The sequence below is a fragment of the Carica papaya genome, chromosome 3 (assembly GCF_054855325.1).
Source record: "Carica papaya isolate Zhongbai chromosome 3, ASM5485532v1, whole genome shotgun sequence".
NCBI lineage: Eukaryota > Viridiplantae > Streptophyta > Magnoliopsida > Brassicales > Caricaceae > Carica > Carica papaya.
In genome coordinates, this window is record NC_142311.1 from 28,292,544 (window position 1) to 28,318,595 (window position 26,052).

General features: G+C 43.6%; 17 pseudogenes; 2 read left to right on the plus strand and 15 right to left on the minus strand.

Annotated features, from left to right (window-relative positions):
- Positions 1–637: 637 nt before the first annotated feature.
- Positions 638–755, minus strand: LOC148267566 (5S ribosomal RNA; annotated as a pseudogene).
- Positions 756–1,822: 1,067 nt separating this feature from the next.
- Positions 1,823–1,941, minus strand: LOC148267567 (5S ribosomal RNA; annotated as a pseudogene).
- Positions 1,942–2,748: 807 nt separating this feature from the next.
- Positions 2,749–2,866, minus strand: LOC148267568 (5S ribosomal RNA; annotated as a pseudogene).
- Positions 2,867–3,209: 343 nt separating this feature from the next.
- On the minus strand, positions 3,210–3,328 carry LOC148267569 (5S ribosomal RNA; annotated as a pseudogene).
- Positions 3,329–4,608: 1,280 nt separating this feature from the next.
- On the minus strand, positions 4,609–4,727 carry LOC148267570 (5S ribosomal RNA; annotated as a pseudogene).
- Positions 4,728–7,310: 2,583 nt separating this feature from the next.
- Positions 7,311–7,428, plus strand: LOC148267571 (5S ribosomal RNA; annotated as a pseudogene).
- Positions 7,429–8,791: 1,363 nt separating this feature from the next.
- LOC148267572 (5S ribosomal RNA) lies at positions 8,792–8,910 on the plus strand (annotated as a pseudogene).
- A 768-nt stretch (positions 8,911–9,678) lies between these two features.
- On the minus strand, positions 9,679–9,797 carry LOC148267573 (5S ribosomal RNA; annotated as a pseudogene).
- Positions 9,798–13,571: 3,774 nt separating this feature from the next.
- Positions 13,572–13,690, minus strand: LOC148267574 (5S ribosomal RNA; annotated as a pseudogene).
- A 1,289-nt stretch (positions 13,691–14,979) lies between these two features.
- LOC148267575 (5S ribosomal RNA) lies at positions 14,980–15,098 on the minus strand (annotated as a pseudogene).
- A 1,116-nt stretch (positions 15,099–16,214) lies between these two features.
- LOC148267576 (5S ribosomal RNA) lies at positions 16,215–16,333 on the minus strand (annotated as a pseudogene).
- Positions 16,334–17,545: 1,212 nt separating this feature from the next.
- LOC148267577 (5S ribosomal RNA) lies at positions 17,546–17,664 on the minus strand (annotated as a pseudogene).
- Positions 17,665–18,013: 349 nt separating this feature from the next.
- LOC148267578 (5S ribosomal RNA) lies at positions 18,014–18,132 on the minus strand (annotated as a pseudogene).
- A 787-nt stretch (positions 18,133–18,919) lies between these two features.
- Positions 18,920–19,037, minus strand: LOC148267579 (5S ribosomal RNA; annotated as a pseudogene).
- Positions 19,038–20,324: 1,287 nt separating this feature from the next.
- Positions 20,325–20,443, minus strand: LOC148267580 (5S ribosomal RNA; annotated as a pseudogene).
- A 722-nt stretch (positions 20,444–21,165) lies between these two features.
- LOC148267581 (5S ribosomal RNA) lies at positions 21,166–21,284 on the minus strand (annotated as a pseudogene).
- A 4,173-nt stretch (positions 21,285–25,457) lies between these two features.
- Positions 25,458–25,576, minus strand: LOC148267582 (5S ribosomal RNA; annotated as a pseudogene).
- Between the last annotated feature and the right edge of the window lie 476 nt (positions 25,577–26,052).

Sequence of the window (26,052 nt, forward strand, 5' to 3'; positions counted from 1 at the left end):
TCTACTATGTAAGATTCTCGTAATAATACTCTTATCACGTGGTGGGCCATAATTGAATGCACGAATAGTATTAAGCAAAATGCCCGGCGCCGTGACTCACATTTGTAAATGAATCGACAAACTATCGCTCTGGTCCCGCGTAACATTTAACACCCTGTCTGTAAAAAGAAATGTGCAACACGAGAACTTCCCAAGAGGTCACGCATCCTACTACTACTCCCGCCGAAGCATGCTTAACTGTAGAGTTTTGATGGGATCCAGTGAAATAGTGCTAGTATGATTAAACCTATTCTAATTTGTGCTTTAAATATAGATATCCCTTCTCCTTCCCTCCCCCCTCTAATCATTTGTTTTGCTGTGCGCGCACACCGCATGTTTGCTTCTAGTTCTAATATCAAGCAAAATGCGCCGGTGCCTCGACTCATGCCCATATGAACGGATCGTCCGCTGCATCTTTGTTTTCATTGTTCTATTATGTAAGATAATCGTAATAACACTCTTATCATGTGATGTATTTTAATTGAATACACAAATATTTTAAGCAAAATGCCCCGGTGCCATAACTCACGTTTGCAAATGAACCGGTGGACCGTCGCTCCGGTCCTGCGTAATGTTTAACGACCCGTCTACAAAAAGAAGGGTGCAACACGAGGACTTCCCAGAAGTCACCCATCCTATTACTACTCTCGCCCAAGCACGCTTAATTTTTGAGTTCTAATGGGATCCAGTGAACTAGTGCTGGTATGATCGCACCATTTTTTGTTTTCGCCATAAATACATATACCCCTTCTCCTTCCCTCTCCCCTCCCGTCATTTGTTTCGCTATGCGCATACCTCACCTCCGCTTCTGGTTCTAATATCCAACAAAATGCCTCGGCACCTCGACTCATGCCCATATTAATGGATCGCCCACCACACCACATTTTTCGTTGTTCTACAATTTAAGATACTCACAATGACAATCTTATCACGTGATGGACTCTAATTGAATGCGAAAAAAAAATTTTAAGCAAAATGTCTCGGTGCCATGACTCAAATTTTTGAATGAACCACCAGATTGTTTGTCCCGTCCCGTGTAACATTTAATGCCCCGTTTATAAAAAGAAGGATGCAACACAAGGACTTCCCATGAGGTCACCCATCTATGTGCGCACGCACCACACCTCTGCTTTTGATTCTAATATCAAGAGAAATGTCACGGTGCCTCGGCTCACGCTCAGATGAACAGACAGCTCACTGTACATCTATTTTTTTCTACTATTTAAGATACTAGTAAGGACACTTTTATCACGGCAAATGAAACAGCAGACCGTGGCTCTAGTCAGGCATAACATTTTACGCCCCATCCCTAAAAAGATGGGTGCAACATGAGGATTTCCTAGGAGGTCACCCGTCTTAGTATTACTCTCGCCCAACCATGTTTAACTGGGGAGTTTTGATGGGATACAGTGCATTACTTTTGGTATGATCTCACCCTTCTAATTTTGCGCTCAAATGCATGTACCCCTACTCTCCTCCCTCCTCCCATCATTTGTTTTGATATGCACACAAACCATTCCTCTACTTCTAGTTTTAATATCAAGAAAAATGTCACGGCGCCTCAACTCACGCCCAGATGAATGGACCGCCCTCCGCACCTTGTTTTTCCATGCTATACTATGTAAGATGCTTGTAATGACACTCTTATCACATTGTAGACTATAAATGAATCCATAAAAAATATTAAGTAAAATGCCCTGGCGCTGCGACTCATGTTTGCAAATGAACCGGTGGACCGTGGCTATTGTCGCGCATAACGTTTAACGCCCCGTCTGCATAAAGATAGATGTAACACGAGGACTTTCTGGGAGGTCACCCATCCTAGTACTACTCTCATCCAAGCACGTTTAACTACGGAGTTCTGATGGGATCCGGAGCATTAGTGCTGGTACGATCGAACCCGTAACTTCATGCATGTGCCCTTTCTCCTTCCCTCCCCCTCCCATCATTTATTTCACTGTGTGAGCAAACTTCACCTATGCTTCTAGTTCTAATATCAAACGAATTGCCCCAACACCTCAACTCACGCCCAAATTAACGGACTGCCCACCGTACCTCAGTTTTCATTGTTCTATTTTGTAAGATACTCTTAATGACACTCTTATCTACTGATGGAGTACAAATGAATGCATGAAAAATATTAAGCAAAATATCCCGGCGCTGCGACTCATGTTAGCGAATGAACCAGCGGATTGTGTCTCCAGTCGCGAATAATGTTTAACATCTTATCGAAAAAAAGATGGGTACAACACGAGGACTTCCCAGGAGGTCACCTATCATAGTACTACTCTCGCTCAAGCACGCTACACAACGGACTTCTGGTGGGATCTGGTACATTAGTGCTGGTATGATCGCATCCATCCCATTTCGTGCTATAAATGCATGTGCTCTTTCTCCTTCTCACCCTTCTCCCATCATTTGTTTCACTGTGCGCACACACCTCACCTCTGCTTCTATTTCTAAAATAAAGCAAAATGTCCCGACGCCTCGACTTACGCCCAAATGAACGGACCACCCGTCGCACCTCTATTTTTGTTATTTTATTATGTAAGATGGTCGTAATGACACTCTTATCACGTGGTGGACTATAAATGAATGCAAGAAAAATATTAAGATAAATGGCCCGACGCCGCTACTCATGCAGGTGAATGAACGAGCAGACCGTGTCTTTGATCGCGCGTAATGTTTAACGCCCCATCCGTAAAAAGACGGGTGTAACATGAGAACTTCCTAGGAGGTCACCCATCTTAGTACTACTCTCCCCAAGCATGTTTAACTACAGAGTTCTTATGGGATCTGGTGCATTAATGCTGATATGATGGCACCTGTCTAATTCCGTGAAGCATATACATATACCCTTTCTCTTTCCCTCCCCCTTCTCGTCATTTGTTTCGCTGTGGGCGCACAAATCTCACCTCTGATTCTAGTTCTAATATCAAGGTAAAAGCCTCAGCGCCTCGACTAATGCCCAGATGAGAGGACCACCCGACATATCTCTTTTTTCATTGTTCTAATATTAAGGATACTTGTAATAACACTATAATCACTTGATAGACTAGCATGAAAAATAGTAAGCAAAATGCCCCGATGTCACGACTCACGCCCACGAATGAACTAGCGTATCATGTCTCCGATCGCATCTAACGTTTAATGCCCCATCAATAAAAAGACAGGTGCAACACGAAGATTTCCCAGGAGGTCACCCACCCTAGTACTACTCTCACCCAAGCACGCCTAACTGCGTAGTTCTGATTGGATCCGGTGCATTAGTTCTGCTATGATCGCACTCGTATCATTCCACGCTGGAATGCATGTGCCCCTTCTGCTTCCCTCCCCGTCCTATCATTTGTTTCACTGTGCGCATGCACCTCACCTCTACTTTTAGTTCTAATATCAACCGAAATGCTATGGCGCCTCAACTCATGCCCAGATGAACAAACCACTCGCCGCACCTTTATTTTTGTTTTTCTGCTATTTAAGATGCTCGTAATAGAACTTTTATCATGTGGTTGATAAAAAATGAATGCATGAAAAATATTAAGCAAAATTCCCCACCACTACGACTCATGCCAGCGAATGAACCGACGGATCGTGGCTCCAATCGCGTGTAATGTTTAATGCCCTGTCCACAACAAGACGAATGCAACACAAGGACTTCCCACGAGGTCACTCATAGTACTACTCTCACCCAAGCACGCTTAACTGTGAGTTATGATAGGATTCGGTGCATTAGTGTTGGTATGATCGCACCCGTCCCATTTCGCGCTGTAAATACATATACCCATTCTCCTTCCCTCCCCCCTCTCATCATTTGTTTCGCTGTGCGCATGCACTTCACCTCCGCTTTTAGTTCTAATATTAAGTGAAATGCCCCGGTACCTCGACTATAGCCAAGATGAATGGACCGCCCCCCGCACCTCTGTATTCGTTGTTCTACTAATTAAGATACTCGTAATGACACTTTTATCATGTGGTGAACTATAAATGAATGCACAAAAAATATTAAGTAAAATGCCCCGGTGCCGTGACACATATCGACGAATGATCCGGCGGACCATGTCTCAAGTCTCGCATAATGTTTAACCCCTTGTCCGCAAAGAGACTTGTGTTACACAAGGACCTCCCAGGAGGTCACCCATCTTAGTACTACTCTCGCCCAAGCACGTTTAACTTCAAGTTCTAATGGGATCCAGTGCAATAGTGCTGGTATTATCACACCCGTCCCATTTCATGCTCAAATGCATGTACCCCTACTCCTTCCCTCCCCCCTCCCATCATTTGTTTTGATGTGCATGCACACGGGACCTCTACTTCTCGTTTAAATATCAAGAAAAATGCCCCGACGCCTTAACTCATACCTAGAAGAACGGAGCGCCTACCGCACCTATTTTTTCATTATTCTACTAAGTAAGATACTCGTAATGTCGCTCTTATCACATGGTGGATTATAAATGAATGCAAGAAAAATAAAAAGCAAAATGTCTTGGTGACGCGACTCACGTCTGTGAATGAATCGACAGATTATATCTCTGGTCGCGCGTAACATTTAACACCCCATCCACAAAAAGACAGGTGCAACACGAGGACTTCCCATGAGGTCACCCATCCTAGTACTACTCTCGCCCAAGCACGGATAACTATGGAGTTCTGATGGGATCTGGTACATTAGTTTTGGTATTATCGCACCCGTATCATTCTGCACTGCTAATGCATGTGCCCCTTTTGCTTCCCTCCCTCGTCCTATCATTTGTTTCATTGTGCACACCCACCTCACCTTTACTTCTAGTTCTAATATCAAACAAAATGCCTTAGCGCCTCGACTCACGCCCAGATGAACAGACCACCCTCCGCACCTTTGTTTTTATTTTTCTACTATTTAAGATTCTCGTGATGTCACTTTTATCATGTGATGGATTATAAATGAATGCACGAAAAATATTAAGCAAAATGCCCTAGCACCATGACTCACGCCAGCGAATGAACCGGTGGACCATGGCTCTGATTGTGTGTAACGTTTAACGCCCTATCCACAACAAGATGGATGCAACACAAAGATTTCCCAGGAGGTCACCGATAGTACCACTCTCACCCAAGCACGCTTAGCTGCAAGTTCTGATGGGATCCAGTGCATTAGTGCTGGTATGATCGCACCCATCCCATTTTTTGCTGTTAATGCATAGACCTGTTCTCCTTCCCTCCCCCCTCCTATCATTTATTTCGCTGTCTGTAGACACCTTACTTCTTTTTCTAGTTTTAATATCAAGTGAAATGCCCTGTCACCTCGACTGAAGCCTAGATGAACGGACTGCCTGCTGTACCTCTGTTTTTGTTGTTCTACTAATTAAGATAATTGTAATGACACTCTTATTATGTGGTAGACTATAAATGAATACACGAAAAATATTAAGCAAAATGTCCCTGCGTCGTGACTCACGTCGGCTAATGATCTGGCGGACCACAGCTCTAGTCTCGCGTAACGTTTAACCCCCTGCCCACAAAAAGACTCGTGCAACACGAAGACCTCATAGGAGGTCACCTATCTTAGTACTACTCTTACCCAAGCACGCTTAGCTTTGAGTTCTGATGGGATCCAGTGCAGCAGTGCTGCTATGATCACACCCATCCCATTCTGTGCTCAAATGCATGTACCCTTACTCCTTCTTCCCCCCTTCCATCATTTGTTTTGATGTGTATGCACACCCCACCTCTACTTTTAGTTCTAATATCAAACAAAATGCCCCAGCACCTCAACTCATGCCCAAAAGAATGGAGTGCCTGTCGCACCTCTTTTTTTGTTGTTCTACTATGTAAGATGCTCATAATGACATTCTTATCACGTGGTAGACTATCAATGATTGCATGAAAAAGAAAAAATAAAATGCCTCAGCGACACGACTCATGCCGTCGAATGAACCGACAGAGCGTAGCTCCAGTCATGAGTAACGTTCAACGCCCCATCCGCCAAAAGATGGGTGCATCACGAGGACTTCGAAGGAGGTCACCCATCCTAGTACTACTCTCGGCCAAACACGATTAACTACGAAGTTCTGATAGGATCTGGTGCATTAATGCAGGTATGATGGACCCGTTCCATTTGATGCATCAAATACATATACCTCTTCTCCTTCCTTACCCACTCTTGTCATCTATTTTGCTGTGCGTGCACACTGCACCTCTGCTTCTAATTTTAATATAGAGTGAAATACTCTAGCTCCTCGATTCACCCCCAGATGAATGAACCGCCTACCATACCTATGTTTTCATTTTTCTACTATGTAAGATACTTGTAATGACACTCTTATCACGTGGTGAAAAATAAATAAATGCACAAAAAATATTAAGAAAAATACCCCAGCGCTGCAACTCACGTCGATGGTCTGTGGCTCCAATCGCATGTAACGTTTAACCCCCTATTCACAAAAAGACGGTTGCAAAACGAGGACTTTTAGGGAGGTCACACCCATGCTAGTATTACTTTCGCCCAAACACGCCTAATGGTGGGGTTTTGAAGGGATCCGATGCATTAGTGTTGGTATGATCGAACTTGTTCGATTCTGCACTACAAATACATATTCCCCTTCTCTTTTCTTTCCCGTTCCCGTTATTTATTTTGCTGTGTGCAAAAAGCGCACTCCTACTTCTTATTCTAATATCAAGCGAAATGCCCCGGAGACTTGACTCTTGCCCAAATGAACGGACCAACCGCCGAACCTCATTTTTCATTGTTCTACTATGTAAAATAGTCGTAATTACACTCTTATCACGTGGTGGAATATAAATGAATGCACGAAAAATATTAGGTAAAATGCCCCGGCACCATTACTCACGCTGGCAGATTGTGGCTCTAGTCGTGCATAACGTCTAACGCCGCATCCTAGTACTACTCTCGCCCAAGCACGCTTAACTATGGAGTTCTGATGGGATCTAGTAAATTAGTGTTGGTATGATCCCACCAGTTTTATTTCACGCTGCAAATACATATACCCCTTCTGCTTCCCTCCCCTATCCCGTCATTTATTTTCTTGTGCGCGCACACTGCACCTCTACTTATAATTCTAATATCAAGTGAAATAGAACCGGTGCCATCATACCAGCACTAATGCACCAGATCCTATAAGAACTCTACAGTTAATCATGCTTGGGCGAGAGTAGTACCAGGATGGGTGATCTTGGGAATTCCTCATGTTGTACTCGTCATTTTATGGATGGGGCATTAAATGTTAAGCGCGACTGGAGACACAGTCTGCCAGTTCATTCGCAAACACGAGTCATGATGCGATCATACAAACACTAACGCACCGGATCCCATCAGAACTCCGCAGTAAGTGTGTTTGGGCGAGAGTAGTACTAGGATGGGTGACCTCCTGGGAGGTCCTCATGTTTCACAAGTCTTTTTGCGGACGCAACGTTAAACATTACACGTGACCAAAGCCGCAGTCCATCGGTGTGAGTTGCGGCGCTGGGGTATTTTGCTTAATATTTTTTGTGAATTCATTTATAGTCCACCATGTGATAAAAGTGTCATTACAAGCATCTTACATAGCAGAAAAATAAAAATAAAGTTGTGGTGGGTGGTCCATTCATCTGGGCGTGAGTCTTGGCGCTGGGGCATTTCGCTTGATATTAAAACTAGAAGAAGAGGTGAAGTGTGCGTGCACGGTGAAACAAATGATGGGAGGGGGGAGAGAAGGAGAAGGGGCACATGTATTTGCAATGGGTAATGGAAGGGGTGCGATTATACCAGTACTAATGCACCTTAATATTTTTAGTGCATTCATTTATAGTCCACCACATGATAAGAGTGTCATTATGAGCATCTTAATCAGTAGAACAACAAAAACTGAGGTACGACAGGTGATCCGTTTATCTGGGCATCTGCAGAGAAATTTTGCTTGATATTAGAACTAGAAGCAGATGTGCGGTGTGCGCGCATAGTGAAATAAATGATGGCAGGGGGGAGGGAAGGAGAAGGGGCGCATGTATTTGCAGCACAGAATGGAACGGGTGCGATCATACCAGCACCGATGCACTGGATCCCATCAAAATTCCGCAGCTAAACCGCGCTACAAGTGCATGTATGATCTTACATACATTGTAATATGACGGGAAAGGGGAGGGAAAAAAAAGGTTTATATATTTGCAGTGTGAAATGGAATGAGTGCGATCATACCAGCACTAATTAAACGGATCCCATCAGAACTTCACACTTAAGCATTTTTGGGCGAGAGTAGTACTAGATCAGTGACCTCTTGGGAAGTTCTTGTGTTGCACCCTTCTTTTTACAGACGGGGAATTAAATGTTACGCGGGACCGGAGCAACGGTCCACCAGTTCATTCGCAAACGTGAGTCACGGCACCGGGGCATTTTGCTTAATATTTTAGTGCATTCGTTTGTAGTCCACCACATGATAAGAGTATCATTATGAGCATCTTAATTAATAAAACAACAAAAACAAATGTACGACAGGTGGTTCATTTATTTAGACATCTGCCGAGAAATTTTGCTTGATATTAGAACTAGAAGTAGAGGGAAACAAATGATGGCAGGGGGGAGGGAAGGAGAAGGGGCGCATATATTTGCAGCACAGAATGGAACGAGTGCAATCATACCAGCGCTAATGCACTGGATTCCATCAGAACTCCGCAGCTAAACCGCACTCCAAGTGCATGTATGATCTTACATACATTGTAATATGACGGGAGGGGGGAGGGAAAGAAAAGGGGTATATCTATTTGCAGCATGAAATGGAATGAGTGCGATCATACCAGTACTAATTTACCGGATCCCATCAGAACTTCGTAGTTAAGCATTTTTGGGCAAGAGTAGTACTAGGATGGGTGACCTCTTGGGAAGTCCTTCTATTGCACCATTCTTTTTGCAGACGGGGCATTAAACGTTACGCAGGACTGGAGCAACGGTCCGCCAGTTCATTCGCAAACATGAGTCATGGCACCGGGGCATTTTGCTTAATATTTTTTATGCATTCAATTAAAGCCCATCACAGGATAAGATTGTTATTACAAGCATCTTACATAGTAGAACAATAAAAACAGAGGTGTGGCAGGCGATCCGTTCATATGGGCATGAGTCGAGGCACCGGGGCATTTCACTTGATATTAGAACTAGAAGCAGAGGTGAGGTGTGCGCGCACAGCGAAACAAATGATGGGAGGAGGGAAAGAAGGAGAAAAATTATATATAAGAGTGTTATTACGAGTATCTTACATATATTCTAGGCGGACCGTTTTCGTTGTTATACTATGTAAGATGCTCGTAATGACACTTTTATCACGTGGTGGGCTATAATTGAATGCATGAAAAATATTAAGCAAAATGCCCCAACGCCGTGACTCACATTTGCGAATGAACCAGTGGGCCGTGGCTCCGGTCACGCATAACGTCCAACGTCCCGGTGCCTCGACTCACGACCATATGAATGAGATCGCCCGTCGCACCTCTGTTTTCATTATTCTACTATGTAATATACTCGTAATGGTACTCTTACCACGTGGTGGGTTATAATTGAATGAATGAAAAATATTAAGTAAAATGTCCCGGCACTGTTACTCATGTTTGCGAATGAACCGGAGGACCATCGCTCCGGTCCTGTGCAATGTTTAACGTTGTATGTAAAAAAAAAGGGTACAACACGACGACTTCCTAGGAGGTAACCCATCCTAGTACTATTCTCGCCTAAGCACGCTTAACTACAGAATTTTGATGGGATCCGGTGAATTAGTGCTAGTATGATCACACTTATTCCATTTCATTCTACAAATACATATACCCTTCTCATTTCTTCCCTCCTCCCGTCATTTGTTTCGCTGTGCGCGCACATTGCACCTCTGCTTCTAATTCTAATATCAAACGAAATATCCTGGTGGCTCAACTCATGCCAAGATGAATGGACCGTTTGTCGCACCTCGTTTTTTATTTTTTTACTATATAAGATACTCGTAATGACACTCTTATCGCATTGTGGGCTATAATTGAATGCTCGAAAAATTTTAAGCGAAATATCCCGGTGCCGTGACTCACATTTAGGAATGAACCTACGGAGTGTAGTTCCAGTCGCGCGTAAGATTTAATGCCTTGTGTGCAAAAAAATAGGTGCAACACGAGGACTTCCCAGGAGGTCAACCATCTTAGTACTACTCTCACCTAAGGACACTTAACTGCAGAGTTCTTATGAGATTCGGTGCATTAGTGCTTGTCTGATCACACCCATCCCATTTCGCACTACAAATGCATCTGCCCCTTCTCCTTCCCTTCCCCCCTCCCATCAATTTCTTCGATGTGCGTGCACACCTCACCTCTACTTCTAGTTCTACTATCAAGCGAAATGCACCGGTACCTCGACTCATGCTTATATGAACGGATCGCCCACCGCACCTTTGTTTTTATTGTTCTACTATGTAAGATACTCGAAATGAAACTCTTATCACAATGGTGGGCTATAATTGAATGCACAAACAATATTAAGTAAAATGCCCCAGCGCCGTTACTCACATTTGCGAATGAACTAGCAGATCGTCGCTTCGGTCCCGGGTAATTTTTAACGCCCTATCTGTAAAACAAATGGTGCAACACGAGGACTTCCCATGAGGTCCACCATCCTAGTACTACTCTTACCCAAACACGCTTAACTACGAAGTTCTAATAGGATCTGGTAAATTAGTGCTTGTATGATCGCACCTGTTCTAGTTTGCACTGTAAATACATATACCCTTCTCCTTCCCTACCCCTACCGTCATTTGTTTCGCTGTGCGCGCACACCTCACCTCTGCTTCTAGTCATAATATCAAGCGAAATGCCTTGGCACCTCAATTCATGCCCATGTGAATGGATGGACCGCTGCACCTTTGTTTTTATTGTTCTACTATGTAAGATACTCATAATAACACTCTTATCACGTGATGGACTATAATTAAATGTAAGAAAAATATTAAGTAAAATGCCCCAGTATTGTGACTCATGTTTAAGAATGAACCGGCGACCCATCGCTCCGGTCACGCATAACATTTAACGCCCCATCTACAAAAAGAAGGATGTAACATGAGGACTTTCCAGGAGGTCACCCATCCTTGTACTACTCTCGGTCAAACACGCTTCACTTGGGAGTTTTGATGGGATCCGATGAATTAGTGCTGGTATGATCTCACCCGTTCTATTTTGCGATGCAAATACATATACCCCTTCTCCCTCTCCCCTCCCGTCATTTATTTCGCTATGCGCGCACACCGCACCTCTGCTTCTAGTTATAATATCAAATAAAATACCCCGGCGGCTCCACTCACGCAAAGATGAATGGGCCATCCGCCGCACCTCGTTTTTTTATTTTTCTACTATGTAAGTTGCTCGTAATGACACTCTTATCACGTGATGGACGATAAATAAATGTATGAAAAATATTACACAAAATGCCTTGTCGTCACAACTCACATTTGCGAATAAACTTGCGGTTTGTGGTTCTAGTCGCACGTAATGTTTAATTCCTCGTGTATAAAAAAATAGATGCAACACGAGGACTTCTTAAGAGGTCAACCATCTTAGTACTACTCTCATCCAAGGACATTTAACTGCAGAGTTCTTATAGGGTTAGGTGCATTAGTGCTGGTCCAATCGCACCTGACCGATTCCGTGCTACAAATGCATGTGCCCCTTCCCCTTCCCTCCCCCTTCCCATCATTTATTTCGTTGTGCACGCATACCTCACCTCTTCTTCTAGTTCTAATATCATGCAAAATGCCCCGGTGTCTCAACTCATGCGAAATTCCCCAGGAGGTCACCCATCCTAGTAGTACTCTTGCCAAAGCACGCCTAATTGCAGAGTTCTGATGGGATCCAGTGAATTGGTGCTAGTATGATCGCACATGTTCCATTTCGCACTGCAAATACATATACTCCTTCTCCTTCCCTCACCCCTACCATCATTTGTTTCGCTATGTGCGCACATCGCACCTCTGCTTTTAGTTCTAATATAGAGGGAAATACCCCGGTGCCTCGACTCACGCCAAGATGAACGGACTTCCTGCTGCACCTCTGTTTCCATTGTTCTACTATGTAAGATACTCGTTATGAAAATCTTATCATGTGGTGGACTATAAATGAATACACGAAAAATATTAAGCAAAATACTCAAGCACTGCGACTCACACCGGTGGACTGTGGCTCCAGTCACGCATAACATTTAATGCCCCGTTCGCAAGAAGACAGGTGGAAAATGAGTACTTTGTAGGAGGTCACACCCGTGTAGTACTACTCTTGCCTAAGCACACTTAACTGTGGGGTTCTGATGGGATCCAGTGCATTAGTGTTGGTATGATTGCACCTGTTCCATTCTATGCTGTAAATAAATATACCCCTCTTCTGTTACTCCCCCCACCCATCATTTGTTTCACTTTGCGTAAAAACCACACCTCTGTTTCTTGTTCTAATATCAAGTGAAATGCCCCGACGACTCGACTCACACCCAGATCAACGGACCACCCATCAAACCTCATTTTTCATTGTTTTACTATGTAAAATAATCGTAATTATACTCTTATCATGTGGTAGACTATATAAGAATGAACATAAAATATTAAGTAAAATACCCCGGTGCCTTTATTCACGCTGGTAGACTATGGCTCTAGTCGGGGGTAACGTTTAACGCCCCGTCCCCAAAAAGATGGGTGCAATACGAGAATTTCTCAAGAGATCACCCATCTTAGTATTACTCTCGCCCAAGCACGCTTAACTGGGGAGTTATGATGGGATCTGATGCATTACATTTGGTATGATTGCACCCTTCAAATTTTGCACTCAAATACATGTACCACTACTCCTTCCCTCCCCCCTCCCATCATTTATTTTGATGTGCGCGCGCACCGCACATCTGCTTCTAGTTCTAATATCAAGCGAAATGTCACGGCACCTCGATTCACGCCCAGATGAATGAACAGTTCGCTGTACATTTGTTTTTTTTGTTCTATTATTTAATATGCTAGTAAGGACACTTTTATCATGATGAATGAAATAGCGGACCGTGGCTCCGGTCGTGCGTAACATTTAACGCCTCTCCTTAAAACGATGGGTGCAACATGAGGATTTCCTAGGAGGTCACCCATCTTAGTATTACGTTTGCCCAACCACGTTTAACTGGGGAGTTTTTATGGGATACAATGCATTACTTTTGGTATGATCGCACCCTTCCAATTTTGAGCTCAAATGCATGTACCCCTACTCTCCTCCCCCCTTCCATCATTTGTTTTGATGTGCCCACAAACTGTACCTCTGCTTCTAGTTTTAATATCAAGTAAAATGTCACAGCGTCTCAACTCACGCCAAGATGAATGGACTGCCCCCTGTACCTTGTTTTTCGTTGTTATACTATGTAAGATACTTGTAATGACATTCTTATCACGTGGTGGACTATAAATGAATGCACGAAAAATATTAAGCAAAATTCCCTGGTGCCGTGACTCACGTTTGCAAATGAACTGCTAGACCGTGGCTATGGTCGCACATAACGTTCTTCGTCTGCAAAAAGATGGGTACAACACAAGGACTTCCTGGGAGGTCACCCATCTTAGTACTACTCTTGTCCAAGCACGTTTAACTGTGGAGTTCTGATGGGATCCGAAGCATTAGTACTGGTACGATCGAACCCGTCTCACTTTGCGTTGCAAATGCATGTGCCATTTCTCCTTCCCTACCCCTTCCAATCATTTGTTTCACTATGTGCGCACACCTCACCTTTACTTCTAGTTTTAATATCAAGCGAATTGCCCCCGTGCCTCAACTCATGCCCAAATTAATGGACTGCCCGCCGTACCTCAGTTTTCATTGTTCTATTATGTAAGATACTTGTAATGACACTCTTATCTAGTGATGGAGTATAAATGAATGCTCGAAAAATATTAAGCAAAATATCCTGGCGCCGCGACTCATATCGGTGAATGAACCGGCAGACCATGTCTCTGGTCGCATATAATGTTTAACATCTTGTCCAGAAAAAGACGGATATAACACGAGGACTTCCTAGGAGTCACCCATCATAGTACTACTCTCCCCCAAGCACGCTACACGACGGAGTTCTGGTGGGATCCGGTGCATTAGTGCTGGTATGATCGCATCCGTCCCATTTCGCGCTGCAAATGCATGTGCTCCTTCTCCTTCCCTCCCTTCTCCCATCATTTGTTTCACTGTGCGTGCACACCTCACCTTTGCTTCTAGTTGTAATATAAAGTGAAATGCCCCAACGCCTCGACTAGCACCCAGATGAACGGACTACCCGTTGCACCTCTATTTTCATTGTTCTATTATGTAAGATGGTCGTAATAACACTCTTATTACATGGTGGACTATAAATGAATGCACAAAAAATATTAAGATAAATGCTCCGACGCCGCTACTCACACTGGCGAATGAACTGCAGATTGTGTCTCCGGTCGCACTAAACGTTTAATACCCCGTTCGCAAAAAAAAATGGGTGTAACATGAAAACTTCCTAGGAGGTCACCCATCTTAGTACTACTCTCGCCCAAGCATGTTTAACTGCAAAGTTATGATGAGATACAGTGCATTAGTGCTATTATGACGGCCCCCGTCTCATTCCGTGCTGCATATAAATATACCCCTTCTCTTTTCCTCCCCACTCCCATCATTTTTTTTGCTGTGGGCGCACACCACACATCTACTTCTAGTTCTAATGTCAAAAAAAATGTCTCAGCGCCTCGATTAACCCCCAGATGAACGGACCGCTTGCCGTACCTCTGTTTTCATTGTTTTACTATTTAAGATAGTCATAATAACACTCTAATCACACGATGGACTATAAATGATTGCATGAAAAATATTAAGCATAATGCCCTGGCACCGCGACTTCACGCTGGCGAATGAACCAGCGTATCATGTCTCCGGTCGCACATAACATTTAATGCCCCGTCCGCAAAATGACAAGTGCAACATGAGGACTTCCCAGGAGGTCGCCCATCCTAGTACTACTCTTGCCCAAACACGTATAATTGCGGAGTTCTGATGGGATCCGTTGTATTAGTTCTGGTATGATCGCACCCATATCATTTTGTGCTGCGAATGCATGTGCACCTTCTGCTTCCCTCCCTCGTCCTATCATTTGCTTCGTTGTGCATGTACACCTCACCTCTGCTTTTAGTTCTAATATCAAGCGAAATGCCCTAGTGCCTCGATTCACGCCCAGATGAGCGGACTTCCTGTTGCACCTTTGTTTTCATTTTTCTACTATTTAAGATGCTCATAATGGCACTTTTACCATGTGGTGAACTATAAATGAATGCATAAAAGATATGAAGAAAAATGCCCCAACACCATGACTCATACCAGCGAATGAACCGGGGGATCGTAGCTCCGATCGCATGTAACGTTTAATGCCCCATCCACAACAAGACAGATGTAGCACAATGACTTCCTAGGAGGTCACCCATAGTACTACTCTCGCCCAAGCACGTTTAGCTGCGAGTTATGATGGAATCCGGTGCATTAGTACTGGTATGATCGCACCCATCTCATTTTGTGCTACAAAGGCATATACTCGTAATGACACTCTTATCACGAGGTGAACTATAAATGAATGCACAAAAAATATTAAATAAAATGCCCCTACGCGACGACTCTTACTGGCGAAAGAATCGGTGGACTGTGTCTTCAGTCGCGCGTAACGTTTAACGCCCCGTCAGTAAAAAGACGGGTGCAACGCGAGGACTTCCCAGGAGGTCAACCATCTTACTACTACTCTCACCCAAGCACACTTAACTGCAGAGTTCACATGGGATTTGGTGTAGTAGTGGTTGTTTAATTACACCTGTCCCATTTTACACTGCAAATGCATGTGCCACTTCTCCTTCCCTCCCCCTTCCCATCATTTGTATCACTGTACGAGCACACCTCACATCTGCTTCTAGTTCTAATATTAAGTTAAATGTCCCGGCACCTTGACTAACGCCCATATGAACGGATTGCCCACCGCACATCTATTTTCATTGTTTTACTATGTAAGATACACGTAATGACACTCTTGTCACGTGGTGGGCTATAATTGAATGCATAAAAAATATTAAACAAAATGTCCCAGCATCGTGACTCACTTTTGCGAATGAACCGGCTGACCATTGTTCTAGTCTTGCATAACGTTTAACGCCTCCTCTTCAAAAAGAAAGGTGCAACACGAGGACTTCCTAGTAGGTCACCTATCCTAGTACTACTCTCACCCAAGCACGCTTAACTACGGAGTTCTAATGGGATCCGATGAATTAATGCTTGTATTATCACACCCATTCCACTTTGTGCTTCAAATACATATACCCCTTCTCCTTCCCTTCCTCTTCCTGTCATTTATTTCACTGTGCGTACACACTGCACCTCTGCTTTTAATTCTAATATCATATGAAAAGCCCTGACGGCTCGACTCATGCCCAGATGAACGGACTGCCCGTCGCACCTCAATTTTTGTTGTTCTACTATGTAAGATGCTCGTAATGACACTCTTATCATGTGGTGGACTATAAATGAATGCACACAAAATATTAAGCAATTGCCTTGGTGCCGCGACTCATGTTTGCTAATGAACCAGCAGACCTTGGTTCTGATTGCGCGTAACGTTTAATGTCTCGTGTGCAAAAAAATAGGTACAACACGAGGACTTCCAAAGAGGTCACCCATTTTAGTACTATTCTCAACCAAGCACGCTGAACTATGAAATTCATATGGGTTTCCGTGCATTTGTGCTGATATAATCGCACCCCTTCCATTACGCGTTGCTAATACATGTGCTCCTTCTCCTTCCCTCCCCTCTCCCATTATTTGCTTCTTTGTGCACGCACAACTCACCTCTACTTCTAGTTCTAATATCAAGCGAAATACCTAGACTCACGCCTAGATGAACAGATAGCCCACTGTACATCTATTTTTGTTGTTTTACTAGTTAAGATGCTAGTAAGAACACTCTTATCACGATGAATGAAACGACAGACCGTGGCTCCAGTAGCTTGTAATGTTTAACACCCCTTCCCCAAAAAGATGGTTGCAACACAATAATTTTCTAGGAGGTCACCCATCATATTACTACTCTCGCCCAACCACGCTTAACTGGGAAGTTCTGATGGGAGCTTGTGCATTAGTGCTGGTATGATCGCTCCTTTTAAATTTTGCACTCAAATGCATGTACCCCTACTCCTTCCCTCCCCCCTCCAGTCATTTGCTTTGATGTGTGCGAACACCGCCCCGCTGCTTCTAGTTCTAATATCAAGCGAAATGCCACGGTGCCTCGACTTATGCCCAGATGAATGGACTGCTCGGCGCCCCTCATTTTTTATTTTTCTACTATGTAAGATGCTTGTAATGACACTCTGATCATGTGGTGAATTATAAATGAATGCACAAAAAATATTAAGCAAAATACTTTCACGCTGCGACTCATGTTTACGAATGAACCAATGGACAGTTGGTACGGCCGCGCGTAGCACTTGGCACCCCATCTGCAAAAAGGCGGGTTCAACACGAGGACTTCCTGGGAGGTCACCCATCCTAGTACTACTCTCGCCCAAGCACATTTAACTACGGAGTTCTGATGGGATCCAGTGCATTAGTATTGGTATGATCGAACCTATCCCACTCTGCTCTTCAAATGCATGTGCCCTTTCTCCTTCCCTCCCCCCCCCATCATTGGTTTCATTATGAGCTCACACCACACATCTACTTCTAGTTCTAATATCAAACAAAATACTCCGGTGCGTGGACTCACGCCCAGATAAACAGACTGCCTATCATACCTCATTTTTCATTATTATATTATGTGAGATATTCGTAATGAAACTCTTATCATGTAGAGGACTATAAATAAATTCATGAAAAATATTAAGTAAAATACCCCAGCGCCTCGACTCACGCTAACAAATGAATCGACGAACCGTGGCTCCAATTGCGTATAATGTTTAAAGCCCCATCCGCAAAAAGATGGGTGCAATACAAGGACTTCTCAGGATATCACCCATCTTAGTACTACTCTCGCCCAAGCACACTTAACTACAGAGTTCTTATGGGATCCGGCGCATTAATGCGGGTACGATCGCACCCATCCCATTCCACGCTGCAGATACATATACCCCTTCTCTTTTCCTCCCCTCTCCCATCATTTATTTCGATGTGCGCGTAGATCGCACCTCTGTTTTTAATTCTAATATCAACCAAAATGCCCCAGTGCCTCGACTCATGCTCATCATAATGGATTGCCCGCCGCACCTCTATTTTCATTGTTCTAATATTTAAAATGCTCGTAATAACACTCTTTTCATGTGGTGGACTATAAACGAATACACAAAAAATTAAGCCAAATGCCCCGGAGCTGCAACTCACGCTGGCAAATGAACTGGCGGACCGTGGCTTTCCCATCCGTGAAAAGACAAGTGCAACACGAGGACTTCCCAAGAGGTCACCTATCTTAGTACTACTCTCGCCCAAGCACGCTTAGTTGCGAGTTTTGATGGGATCCGGTGCAATAGTGCTGTTACGATCGCACCTGTCCCATTCTGAACTACAAATGCATGTGCCCCTTCTCATTCCCTCCCCCTTCCCATCATTTGTTTCACTGTGCATGCACACCTCAGCTCTGCTTCCAGTTCTAATATCAAGTGAAATGACCCGGCACCTCGACTCACGAAAATGAACGAACTTCCCACCACTCCTCTATTTTCGTTGTTTTACTATGTAAAACGCACGTAATAATACTCTTATCACGTGGTGGACTATAAATGAAAGCACAAAAAATATTAAGCAACCTTGTGCCGCGAGTCACGCTTGCAAATGAATCGATGAAACGTTGCTTTGGTCGTGCATAATGTTTAAGGCCCTTTGTTCAAAAAGATAGGTGCAACATGAGGTCTTCTCAGGAGGATACCCATCCTAGTACTACTCTCGCCCAAGCACACTTAACTGTAGAGTTCTGATGGGATACGATGATTAGTGCTGGTATGATCGCACCCATACCATTCTGCGCTGCAAATACATCTATCCCTTCTCCTTCCCTTCCCCCTCCAATCATTTGTTTTGTTGTGCATGCACACCGCACCTCTGCTTCTAGTTCTAATATCAAGCAAAATGTCCCGGCACCTCGACTCATGCCTAGTTGAACGGACCACCCGTCGCATCTCTTTTTTCGTTGTTCTACTATGTAAGATAGTTGTAATGACACTCTTATCACGTGGTGGACTATAAATGAATGCACGAAAAATATTGAAATAAATGCCCCGACGCTGCTACTCACGTTGGTGAATTAACCGGTAGACTGTGTCTCTAGTTACGCGTAACGTTTAACTCCTCGTCCACAAAAAGACTGGTGCAACACGAGAACATCCTAGGAGGACACCCATCTTAGTACTAATCTTATCCAAGCACGCTTAGCTATAGAGTTCTGATAAGATCCGTTTCATTAATGCTAGTATGATCGCACCCATCTCATTTCACACTACAAATGCATATACCCCTTCTCATTCCCTCCCTGCTCCCGTCATTTGTTTCGCTGTGCGCGCACATAGCACCTCTACTTTTATTTCTAATATCAAGCGAAATGCCCCAGCTCCTCGACTCACGCCCATATAAACAGATCGCCCGCCACACCTCTATTTTCATTGTTCTACTATCTAAGATACTCGTAATGACACTCTTATCACATGGTGGACTATAATTGAATGCACGAAAAATATTAAGCAAAATATCCCCGCACTGTGACTCACGTTTGCAAATGAACCGACAGACCGTCGCTCTGGTCATGTGTAATGTTTAACGCCCCGTCTGGAAACAGAAGGGTGCAACACGAGGACTTCCTAGGAGGTCACCCATCCTAGCACTACTCTCGCCCAAACACGCTTAACTACGGAGTTCTGATGAGATCCAGTAAATTAATGCTGGAATAATCATAGCAGTTCTATTTTGTGCTGCAAATACATATATCCCTTCTGCTTCCCTCCCCCCTCCTGTCATTTGTTTCGCTGTGTGCGCACAGTGCACCTTTGCTTCTAATTCTAATATCATGCAAAATGCCATGGCATCTTGACTCATGCCCAGATGAATAGACCTCCCGCAGCACCTCGTTTTTCATTTTTCTATTATGTAAGATGTTCGTAATGACACTCTTATCAAGTGGTCACTATAAATGAATTCATAAAAAAGATTAAGCAAAATGCCCCGATGCTAGGACTCACATCAGCGAATGAACTGGTGGACCTTGTCTCTGGTCACACGTAATGTTTAATGCCCTGTCCACAAAAAGACGGGTGCGATACGAGGACTTTTCAGGAGGTCACCCATCCTAGTACTACTATTGTCCGAGCACACTTAACTACGGAGTTCTGATGGGATCCGATGAATTAGTGCTGGTATGATCACACCCATTCCATTTGGCACTTTAAATAGATATACCCTTCTTCTTTACTCCCCCATCTCTTCATTTGTTTCACTGTGCACCCACACCTCATCTTTGCTTCTAATTTTAATATCAGGCAAAATACCCCAGTGGCTTGACTCACAGCCAGAATAACAGACCGCCCACCGCACCACATTTTTTTGTAGTTCTACTATTTAAGATGCTCATAATGACACTTTTATCACGTTGTGGATTTTAAATGAATGCACAAAGAATCTTAAGCAAAGTGTCTTGGGACTATGGTTCCGTGGTTCTAGACCGTAGTTCCGGTCACGTGTAACGTTTAATGCCTCGTGTGCAAAAAAACAAGTGCAACACGAGTACTTCTAAAGAGGTCACACATCCTAATACTACTCTCAACTAAGCACGCTTCACTGTAGAATTCTAATGGGTTCCGGTGCATTAGTACTAGTATAATCGCACCCTTTCTATTACCCATTGTAAATACATGTTCCCCTTTTCCTTCCCTCCCCCCTCCCATCATTTGTCTTACCATGAACGGACTACCCACCACACCTTTGTTTTTATTTTTCTACTATGTAAGATGCTCATAATGACACTTTTATCACGTGGTGGACTATAAATGAATTCACAAAAAATATTAAGCAAAATGCCCCGACGCCACGACTCACACCGATGGACTGTGGCTTTCGTCACGCGTAATGTTTAACGTCGCGTCCACAAAAAGATCGATGCAACATGAGAACTTCCCAGGAGGTCACCCATCCTAGTACTACTCTCACCCAAACATGCTTTACTGCGGAGTTCTGATGGGATCCGGTGCATTATTGTTTGTATTATTGCATTGTGACTCATGTTTGCGAATGAACCGGGCCACTATGTCTCTGGTTGCATGTAACATTTAATGCCACATCAACAAAATGACGAGTATACCATTAGAAATTCCCAGGATCACCCATCCTAGTACTACTCTTTCCCAAGCATGATTAACTGTAGAGTTCTGATAGGATCTGGTGCATTAGTGCTGGTATGATGGCACCCGTTCCATTTCACTTTATTAGAATTAGAAGTAGAGGTGCGGTGTGCGAGCACAACAAAACAAATGACGAGATGGGGGATGGAAGCAGAAGGGTATATGTATTTGCAGCGTAAAATAGAACTGGTGGGATCATACCAGGACTAATTTATTAGATCCCATTAGAACTCCGTAGTTAAGCGTTCTTGTGCAAGAGTAGTACTAGGATGGGTGATCTCCTCAGAAGTCCTCGTGTTGCACCCTTCTGTTTGCAGACAGGGCGTTAAACATTACGCGGGATCGGAGCGACGGTCTGTCAGTTCATTTACAAATGTGAGTCACGGGCCCGAGGTAGTTTGCTTAATATTTTTTGTGCATTTAATTATAGTCCACTGTGTGATAAAAGTGTCATTACGAGTATCTTAGAGAGTATAACAACAAAAATAGAGGTACGGTAGGCGATTCGTTCATATGGGCGTGAGTCGAGGCGCTGGGGCATTTTGCTTGATATTAAAAGTTGAAGCAAAGGTGAGGTGTGAGTGTACAGTGATACAAATGATTGGAGCGAAGAGGGAAGGAGAAGGGGCAGATGTATTTGTAACGTGGAGTTTGACGGGTGCGATCAGACCAGCATTAATGCACCGAATCCCATAAGAACTTTGTAGTTAAGTGTCCTTGGATGAGAGTAGTACTAAGATAGTTGAACCAATAGACCGTGTCTCCGGTCGCACGTAACGTTTAACACTCCATCCATAAAAAGACGGGTGCAATAGGAGGACTACCCAAGAGGTAATCAATCCTAATAATACTCTCCCCCAAGCACGCTTAGCTGCGGAGTTCTGGTGGGATCCGACGCATTAGTGCTGATATGATCGTACACGTCCTATTTCGCACTGCAAATGCATATACTCCTTCTCCTTCCCTCCCCCTCCAGTCATTTGTTTCACTGTGTGCACACACCATACTTTTTCTTTTAGTTTTAATATCAAGCGAAATGTCCCAGCGTCTTAACTTAGGCTCAAATGAACGAACCACTTGCCGCACCTCTGTTTTTGTTGTTCTACTATGTAAGATACTCATAATGACACTCTCATCACATTATGGATTATAAATGAATGCACAAAAAATATTAAGCAAAATTCTCTGGCGCAGCGACTCACACCAGAGAATGAATTGGCGGACCGTGGATCTGGTCGAACATAACGTTTAACATCCCTTCTGCAAAAAGATGGGTGCAACATGAGAACTTCCTAAGAGGTCACTCATCCTAGTATTACTCTCGCTCAAGCACGCATAACTGCAGAGTTCTTATGGAATCTAGTGTGTTTGTGCTAGTATGATCGCACCTCTTCCATTATGCGCTTCTCCTTCCCTGCCCTCTCCCATCATTTATTTCGCTGTGCGCGTACACTGCACCTTTACTTCTAGTTCTAATATAGAGTGAAATGCCCCAGCATCTCAACTCACACCCAGATGAACGGACCACCTACCGCACCTCTATTTTCACTATTCTACTATGTAAGATAATCGTAATGACACTTTTATCTTGTGATGGACTATAAATGAATGCACAAAAAATATTAAGAAAAATTTCCTTACGCTGTGACTCATGCCGACGACTGAACCGGTAGACTGTGTCTCGACTGCGTGTAACATTTAATGCCCCGTACGCAAAAAGACAGGTGGAACATGAAGACTTCCTAGGACGTTACCCATCCTAGTACTACTCTCGCACAAGTACGTATAACAACAGAGTTCTGGTGGGATCCGGTGCATTAGTGCTGGTGTGATCACACCCATCTAATTTTGCGTTGCAAATACATATAGCCCTTGTCCTTCCCTTCACCCTCCCATCATTTGTTCCGTTGTGTTCGCACACCACACCTCTGATATTAAGTGAAATGCCCCAGTGTCTCGACTCATGCCCAAATGAACAGACCACTCGTTGCACCTTTGTTTTCGTTGTTCTACTATATAAGATACTCATAATGACACTCTTATCATGTGGTTGGCTTTAAATTAATGCACAAAATATATTAAGCAAAATTCTCCAATGCCACGACTCACGTTAGCGAATGAACAGGCAGACCGTGGCTCCAGTCCCATGTAACATTTAACACCCCGCCTGTAAAATGAACGGTGCAACACGAGGACTTCCTAAGAGGTCACCCAACCTAGTGCTATTCTCGTTAAAGTACACTTAACTGTGGAGTTGTGATGGGATACGGTGCATTTGTGCAGGTATGATCGCACTTGTCCTATTCTGTACTACAAATACATATACCCCTTTTCCTTTCCTCCCCCTCCCATCATTTGTTTTGTTGTGCGCGCACATCGCACCTCTCCTTCTAGTTCTAATATCAAACAAAATGTCCCGATACCTCAACTCACGCCTAGATGAATGTTTGCCTGCCGCACCTCTATTTTTCTTTTTCTACTATGTAAGATATTCGTAATGACACTCTTGTCACGTGGTGGGCTATAAATAAATTCACAAAAAATACTAAATAAAATGGCCCGGTGCTGCAAGTCACGTTTGTGAATGAACCGACGGACCGTGGCTCCAGTGGTGCGTAACATTTAATGCCCCATCCATAAAAGAAGGGTGCAACACGAGGACTTCTGAGGAGGTCACCCGTCCTAGTACTACTTTTGCCCAAGAATGCTTAACTGCATAGTTCTGATAGGATCCAGTGCATTAGTGCTGGTATAATCGAACTTGTCCCACTCTGCACTGTATTTACATATACCCCTTCTCCTTTCCTCTCTCCTCCCATCATTTGTTTCGTTGTGCACACACACCGCACCTCTGCTTGTTATAATATCAAGCGAAATGCTTGGGTGCTCAACTCACGACCAAATGAATGGACCGCCTATCACACCTATGTTTTCATTTTTCTACTATGTAAGATGCTCTTAATGACACTCTTATCACTCGGTGGACTATAAATAAATGCATAAAAAAGATAAAGCAAAATGCTTCGGTGCTACAACTCATATTTATGAATGAACCGGTGAACCGTGGCTCTAATCGCGTATAACGTTTAATACTCCATCCGCAAAAAGATGGGTGCAACACGAGGACTTGCGATGAGGTCACCCATCCTAGTACTACTCTTGCCCAAACATGCTTAATAGCAGAGTTCTGATGGGATCCAGTGGATTAGTGTTGGTATTATCGCATCCCTTCAATTCTACGCTGCAAATACATATACCCCTTCTCCTTCCCTCCCCTCTCCCATCATTTTTTTCGCGGTGCGCGCACATTGCATATCTATTTTTAGTTATAATATCAAGTGAAATGCTTCGGTGCCTCGACTCATGCCCAGATTAAAGGACTGCCCGTCGTACCTCATTTTTTATTGTTCTACTATCTAAGATGCTCGTAATGACACTCTTATCACATGGTGGACAATAAATGAATGCATGAAAAATATTAAGCAAAATGCCCTGGCACCGCGACTCACTCAGGCAAATGAACTGGTAGTCTGTGACTCCAGTCGCATGTAACGTTTAACGCACCGTCCACAAAAAGATGGGTGCAACATGAGGACTTCCTAGGAGGTCCCTCATCCTAGTACTACTCTCACCCAAACACGCTTAAGTGCAGAGTTATGATGGGATACGGTGCATTAGAACTGGTATGATCCCACCAGTCCCATTCCACGCTACAAATACATATACCCTTCTCCTTCCCTCCCCCCTCCCATCATTTATTTCGCTGTGCGTGCACACCATAACTTTACTTCTAGTTCTAATGTTAAGTGAAATGCCCCGCCGCCTCGACTCACGGCAAGATAAACGGACCGATTACTGCATCTATGTTTTAGTTGTTCTACTATTTAAGATACTCGTAATGATACTTTTATCTTGTGATTGACTATAAATGAATGCACGAAAAATATTAAATGAAATGCCACGTTGCCATAGCTCACGCTCGTGAATGAACGGGCAGACCATGGCTCCAGTCGTACATAATGTTTAATGCCCCATTTGTAAAAAAGACGGATGCAACACGAGGACTTTCCAAGAGGTCATCCGTCCAAGTACTACTTTCGCCCAAGCAAACTTAACTGCGGAGTTCTGATGGGATACGGTGCATTAGTGCTGGTATGATCCCACCCCCATCCCATCATTTGTTTCGCTGTGTGTGCACACCACACTTCTGCTTCTAGTTCGAATATCAAGCGAAATACCCCTACGCCACGAATCATGCCCAAATGAACAGACCACTCGCCGCAAATCTATTTTTGTTGTTCTACTCTTTAAGAGCCTCGTAATGACACTCTTATCACGTGGTGGACTAAAAATGAATGCATGAAAAATATTAAACAAAATATCCTAGTTTCGCGACTCATGCATGCGAATGAACTAGCAGACCGTGGCTCCGATCGTGCGTAACTTTTAATGCCCCGTCTGCAAAAAGACAGGTGCAACACGGGAACTTCCAATTATAATAATAAATATAAAATTCTTTCTATAGCTGAATGGCTTCAATTTCCTTCACACACCTCACTAGGAGCTTGACTAAAAGTATAACACCCAAAATTTAAATTTTTATTTGTTTTATTTTATTTATAAATATAATTATTTATTAATT